The sequence below is a fragment of the Lasioglossum baleicum genome, chromosome 1, assembly GCF_051020765.1.
Source record: "Lasioglossum baleicum chromosome 1, iyLasBale1, whole genome shotgun sequence".
In the NCBI taxonomy this organism is placed as follows: domain Eukaryota; kingdom Metazoa; phylum Arthropoda; class Insecta; order Hymenoptera; family Halictidae; genus Lasioglossum; species Lasioglossum baleicum.
The window spans coordinates 8,134,284-8,141,694 of NC_134929.1; positions in this window are offsets into that span (position 1 = coordinate 8,134,284).

A 7,411-nucleotide genomic window follows, 5' to 3' on the forward strand; every position below is an offset into this window, starting at 1 on the left:
CTATAATTTCTACAATTAGAAGATATTGTATTTTTAAATAAATAAATCATTTTACTTGTCCAGCAATTCCGGTGTGGATTGCTTGGCATTTTATCCGCCCGAAGCAATCAGAGTGTTTCATAGACTCCAACGAAATCGGACTTCTCGAAAAAGAAGACTCGAACCATCAGAAAATTTTCTCGATTCTACGATTCTGCTAACTGGGTCAGTAGCGTCATGCTCGCTCATCGCTTCGCGAAGCGATGCAATAATAAATTCGAGAACTGGGTTTACGTTTAGCATCGGGCACGAACGTATCATAAAATCTGAATAAAATACAGTTTCGATGGGTCCATTAGGAAAGAAATAATACACGATATATAACGGGTGTACGTGATAAGAATTTCTCCCGATACGATTCCCTTTTATAGCGTCTATTCCTTGGGGAACCGTTCGGTATCGTTCTCCCTCGTTCCCGGTGCCTTTCTTAAATTCGACATTTGTCTACGACGCCGTGTGTTGCCGGTGGAAAATTGATATCGGGGATTTCGCTATCTGCGCGAAACACCGTCGCAGTCCTCGCTGACACCGAAGGCTGGCAGATCGATGTTTACGATAGCGCTTGGCCGTTGGCACCTAGACATATTGTTGCTTTTCGCCCCGGACCCTGAACGACAACTACATCCCCCGTAGTTGCACGCCCCTATCGGCTGCCCCGTTGCCTTTATCATCGCAAGTTTCTGCAGGCTCTCCTTCCGCCGATGTGGTTCAATCTGATTGCGCAAAATCGACGTTCCCTGGAGGACCAGTTCAGTGTTTCGAAAACATCTTGGTGTCACCTTCAAGAATACGTAATCAACAGTAACGTAAAAACTGCAGGCTTAGACCAAGGTCAAACAAGTACAATCATGATGTAGTCTCCGTAAAGCTTGTCAAGGTTACTGCAAAGTAAAAAAAGAACAATTATCATGTACTCCCTGCAGAGATTTCAAAGTTACTGCAAGGTTAACCCCTTGCCATACTATTTTCTTTACAGTTACAGTGATTAAAACGTCTTTATCCCAAAAATGTCGTAGAAGGGAAAAGAAAATGTATATCTTCTGAATGGCTACATTTATTTTAATGTTTAAATATTAATCACAAACGAATCAAAATTTATTCCATCTAAAAAGAATCACACAACATTCATATTTGTTAGACGTTGTTAAAATCTTCATGACGAGTCTGACTCGTTAAAACATAGCAAGGGGTTAAACAAGTGCAATCATCATGTGTACTTTCTTCTCTCTCTCTCTCTCTCTCTCTCCACATCGTACAACTACATTCTGTTGTAATAAATCCCATAGGAGATTTTCAAACATTTTTTCGTGCCACACGGCATTTATAAACATGGCGGACGAATGGTTCGCGACGACGCCGTTCCGGATGAAAGATGCAGGTCGAAGCTGGAAAATAATCCCACGAACCAGGATTGCTAGTCGGCCTGGTTTCTGCCGCTGTTATTCCGGCCGAATTCAGCGAGCGGGTTGCGCGCGCGATTGCAATAAACCGTGTGGCGCACTCGGCGGTTATTAAACGCGGCATAAATATAAAAGTAAGGAACGAGGGTCGGCCTCGATTGCGTTTCCGGCGGGGGAGGGTTGCCGGTGGTGGAAAAACGCGGCGCGAGAGCTTCCGCGGAACAAGCGTAACAGGGTAACGGTGTAGAGGCCACCCTTGGGGTAAAACGCGGCTCTCGAGCCTGTTCCCTGTTAATTGAACGCTCGAACTGGCTCGGAATTGTAAACAACGAAACGTTCCGAGGCTGGCAACGACGAGGACGCGTCTCTCCCGCGATGAGCACGAAGGAAACGCAATCACCTCGTCTCAACAGTACCCGGCAACCTTACGTGTATCCCGAGAATTTATATTAGACCTTTTCCTGTTTGTACAGCGGCGAAATTCGTACGGGGGTCGTGACCCACGTGCCTCGAGATTCATGCGAGCTCGTCCCGGTTCGAGTTAACGCGTTCATCGTCCCATGACCCATATATTAGTCATGACTAGACTGCGGATGTTGATGCAAATTCTTGTCATTGGAGACTGTGCTGCTTCGGGGAAGTCTGAATTACGTCGAAACCTCCTGCCGAGGACTTTGTGAAGTTCCGGATGGTACACGAACTTCGTAGAATCTCATTAATGTTGTTAATATGTTATGTTTTTCCGACTGTCGTTGTTTTTTAACGGATTGTTTTACTCGTTGTTGGAATAAGTAGGGGCTGGAGACCAAAATCAAGAGTCTCGCGCGTGAAACTACACTCCTCGAAAGAATTAAGGTATCACTTGTGCGAACCCGAAAAATTGGTCCCCACTTTACGTGAGCATAACTCCGTCAAATATTGCCGTATCGATAGCCCATATTTACTTCAATGTTGAATAACTCGAATAAAAAAAATCGCACAATATTCAACAACCACACAATTTACACAGGAAAGATAGCCCTTCCAAATGATATTAACGCGATTTATAAAAAAAAATTTGTTGCTCCCCGTGTGATGTTCCAAAGTTGCACAAAATTTTTGTTAACCGTCAATGTTGTCTTCATCTCGCTATAACTTTGTCAAAAACCAACATAGCAACAATTTGAAACAGAGCATCTGAAACTAAAGATTCCAGGCTTTCAAACTATTGTTTAACGATATCGATACGGCAATATTTGACGGAGTTATGATCACGTAAAGTGTGACCAATGTATGTAAACTATCGTAAGTTGCGCCATTTTGTAAAATCGCGGTACGCGGTCTACCGCATCCTCAAAGGATTTGAAGTCGTCGAACTACCAGAATTGAGCAGAGCTCCGTATCATTCTCATTCATCGGACGGGGACCATTAAGGTTAATCAGCGCGCAGCTGCTTATTACGATTTCCTTAAACAGCTGAGACGAATCCTCACCTTAAGGCGAGGAGAAATCAAACGGGTCATAGGATCGTTACGGCGGCCGCGCCGGTTCCCACCCGGGGAACACCGGAAATTCGATTCGCGTAACAGAGATCTCGTGAAATAAATATGGCCGGCCTCGACCGAGCAAGAGGGAGAGAGAGTCTACTGTAATTGGTAATCGCGATTTGATCGAGTGTGCGAGCCGGTCGGAATAAACACCGGCAACGGGGTGACGGATCGAAGATCGACGCCATTAGGTAAGAGATTGCTTTCCCGGCGAATCGCGATCAGCATTTTTCCGGTGGAGCACGGTGGGGGTAACTGCCGAAGGAGTTCGTTACCTGTTTCAATTTTCTCCAATCGAACGTGACGATGGAACAATCGGGTCCTCGACGAGGAAACGGTCGACAGAGAAAACAGCCGTGTCCGATACACGGAAACGAACCGGGTCGAAAGCTTTATTTCGGAGAAAATCGTCAGGGCCGAGAAGGTTTCGAAGTAGAAAATACCGGGCTGAAGGCGTAGGCGGCAGACAGCAATATGTAGCGATTGTCCTCATCTTTCATAGCGAGGCGAGACGGAGGTCTTTCAAGGGGAGGTCAAAGGCGAGACGCGAAATAGAAAAAGCTCGCCTCCGAGGCTGTCACCGGAGCACGGGATACAGGGCCGGCCATAGAGGAACCAGTTGCACGGACTTCCTCGCCCTTTGATCCTTCATTCTCCTACTTTCCGTATCCGGCGATTGTGTTTCGCGAATCACGATCCCCGGATTCTCGAATGCATTCCCTGCACACACACGAGTCAGATCCTATACTTCCGTGGGCACTTGCTGTCAATAAAAATGCACCATCCCAGTTTCAAGTTCTGTTATACATAGCTTTATTCTTGTTCTTCGATCCTGGTTGGACCCTGTTTCTCTTAGGAGTCCCATGGAAATCATCAATACAGATTTCTCCTAATTTTTTATTTATTAATTAATTAATTCAAGAACACTCGGTTTCATATTTCGTTTTTCCACTGATTTTCATTCAATCCACATTTATTAATTAATTAATAAATAAAAAATTAAGGAAATGTTGTCGGAGAAATCTGTGTCGGTGATTTCCATGGGACCCGTTTCTTAGATCGCGTAGGTCTCCTATTTTCTTGTAACCTCGCCGACCGCTTCGTGATTAGATTAGTAGCTCCACCACAATCTTCACATCCCTAATCTTCAGTCTTCAGCCAGTTCTCGCCTAAGCCACAATGTTGTACAGTCATTTACCATTCATCAAAACACCTCAGCCTTTATTAATCACCTAGCACGGTTTCATGTAACCAAGCCAGGAGTGATAGACGTGAGAAAAGTCATGTTACCGGTCTTTCCCATCTACGCACGTGCAATAATCTCGTGCAATAATTTCGACAATTGTAAAATGACAAATATAAAACCGGTCATCCGACCGGCAGTGGTAGGTTTAGTGTTCAAAAGCCGAAGAAAAAAAGACGTAGTTAATTTATTTCTTGTTTTCATATTAAAAATAGCGCACAGCAAGCAAATTCAAGGATTTCATTTCCATACTAATATTTGTGCCGCTGAGTTAATGCAATTTTTAATCTTGCTGGACAGAATAATACCGGCGCGGCGGTGGTACGTACGATAATGGGGGCTGAGAATGCAAATATTAAGCAAGTAATCTGCACAGTCAACGGAAAACCAATTAACTGCGTAAGACCTTCCACTTACAACATGTCCATCACTATGTGCTTTGCGTACTTCAAATATTACCATTAGATTGTGCATGTTCATGCAAATTTGCTGTTATTCGCCGTCTTATAGAGAACGAAATATAGTAGAATTCCATGGATTATTCTAGTGGATTTATTATACTTGTAATAACAAAACATTTTGTTGTTTTGAACAACAGTTCATTTTTTTTAACAAGATGATCCATGGTCATCGTTATTTTTTATTATAGAAACCTTATATTTTTTCTTCGATATCCTTATAGAAAGCATAACAAGACGAATTCAACGACTATAATAACCATACCATTCCGTTCATTTAATCTCAAGATATCGGTGCCTGAAAATGAGATATCCTAACTTTCAGACATAAATATCTCGAGGCTCAATGATCGAACCGGTATCAAAATTGAATGTTTTTTCCCCCTTAAGGACTTTAATAAATTGGAGAAATTTTCGTCTACTTAATTTTGCTATAAATGCATAAAGATCCGCAGCAACTAGCAAGAAGCAACTATGTTTTAAAAATACAGAGCTGGGGGAAATAGTATTTTAAATAGTAAATAATAAATAATCCTATTTATTTTTTAAAGTATGCGTACGACTTGTATCCCTTGAGATAGTATAATACATATAAGTTTATCCTGAAATGTCCCATTCACGTGAGACACCCTGTAGATGCGATCTGAATTTCTCAAAAATGGAAGATAGCTTATTTTGATCCTCGCTCATAACGCATTGTGAATAATGAGCTAGAACAGCGTCCTCTAATCCTCTCTCAATGCTTTCCTTCGACGAGCAAACAAAAATGGAGGGATTTGTTGAAAAACGGAGAACAGATTACGGGCGCGTTTCGTATTTAGCTGATCGGAGGATCACCGGGAATATAAAATATACAGGAAACGGACGGGTCGACGAAGCATAACACCTGGAATAGGATAGCGCAAAAGGCGACCGATATTTCGCCATCAAAAATACCCAAGACCCGGGCAACCCCGGTACCGAGGTGGAATAAACAGTAAATAAATCGATTCGCGTCCATCGGGCATTTGGCCGACTGCCGCTTTTATTTTCCATCGAAGCCGTTACGAAACGGAACGAGTGCAGCCAGTAAACCGCGCTGCATCGATCCCTTTAAGAGGGTAGAGCAGCTTTAGCATTCAAAAAATATTTTATTTTCATTTCCTTGAGAAATTGCATCAAAACGATTTTTCGAAAATCGAAACTCGTGTACAGTGGCCGAAATTTCTACAAAGTCATCTTCTTTTTCATAGATATATTAAAAATATCACCATTTTTGTTGATTTATCGTATCTGGTCTTGTGCCTTGTAGACACTCGAAGGACTGCGTACTCTAGATCGCTATGTTTACTATTTACGTTTGTTTTGATTTTTTCATGTAATATCACCTCCGTTTCGCTGGTACCGCCACCCTGTATAAAATATGTTCTTATTTGTTATTTTTGGCAAAAGATCATCAAACAAAAGGGAAAATATCTTATTCACTAAAATTGATTGCTTGAATTAAAAAATTGGACTCTATTTCACCTTGAAATACCGAAATTACTTTCTTGCCGACCCAGTATTTTGGTTTTGTTAATGCGTACAGCTATTGGGGGGAACATGTCGGCATACAATAGATATAAATGTTCTCGTTTTTTAGAAAATTACGAACTACAAAGTAAGTTCTAATCACTGAAACCGTAAAATAGATTGTAGGGCAGGGGGTTAATCATCGCGGTTCCGACGGTGCGCACTGTTCTCGCCTCTTTTTATTCAATTTCATTACCTGTGTATCGATCAACCGTAGAATCTGCTCGATAGAGCACACACCGTAACCTCCTATTCGAATATTTACCCAGCAGGGTGGCCCCCGTGGCCTTCATAATTTTCGTTTCGATGGCTCGGTGCCATCGGGCCGTGGCCCCGGCCCGTTGAGTTCTTTAAGCTCGTTTTGATTTAGCTGCTCCTTCTTCCGCTCCGCGGCTTTGTTTGATGTAATTTATGGGTCGGCCGGTGGCACCGTTGTATGCACTTCGCTACGTAAGAATCGCCGATGCATTAGCGCGATAAATCTGCCGCGGATTATCGAGCCCGACCCGGCCCGCTCTGTTAGCCCGAAGCTGAAAAGACGGCCGCGCTCCAATATTTGATCCTGTCTCGTAATAATCTGGCAGATCGATGAACCGACGCGACGGGAAACGGATCTCCGAGGGCTGAATTTTCGAACTGGCCTCCTCTCGAACGTTGCCCAACGGCAACTTCGTAATAATACCAGTCTCGAAAGGTTTCCGATAAGCCGGCAAGATGCAAATTACGCGCCGGGAGAGCCTGTTAAACTGGATGGACAGCGATCTATTTTTATATGTAATAATAATATAATTAAGATTCTATCAAATCCTACAGGAAGTTTCGTTCAGAAATAACTTCGTTGCCCTGTCAAAAGGGAAACGACATTTATGTTACTTCTAAAATCGTCTATTCCCTTTCACCAATTCTTTTTATAATCCCTTGTTATCTGTCTCTGTTTTCTTCTCTAATCTTTCTCTACTCGTTGTGCGCACGTGGTCACCTTCTCGAACCTTCTACCGATCTTACTAGACCCGGCGTCGTGCCGCCAAATTCAAATTAAAGAGATATATCTTCTTTACATATATACACATGCAATTGATAATAACACAAAAGATTTTACCTTACACATCAGGAACCAGCGAACACGTGTATACCGCCAAGATTGTTGTGTGTTTACTTTAACAGAAATCATGTTGTTTTTTGTTGAATAGGTGC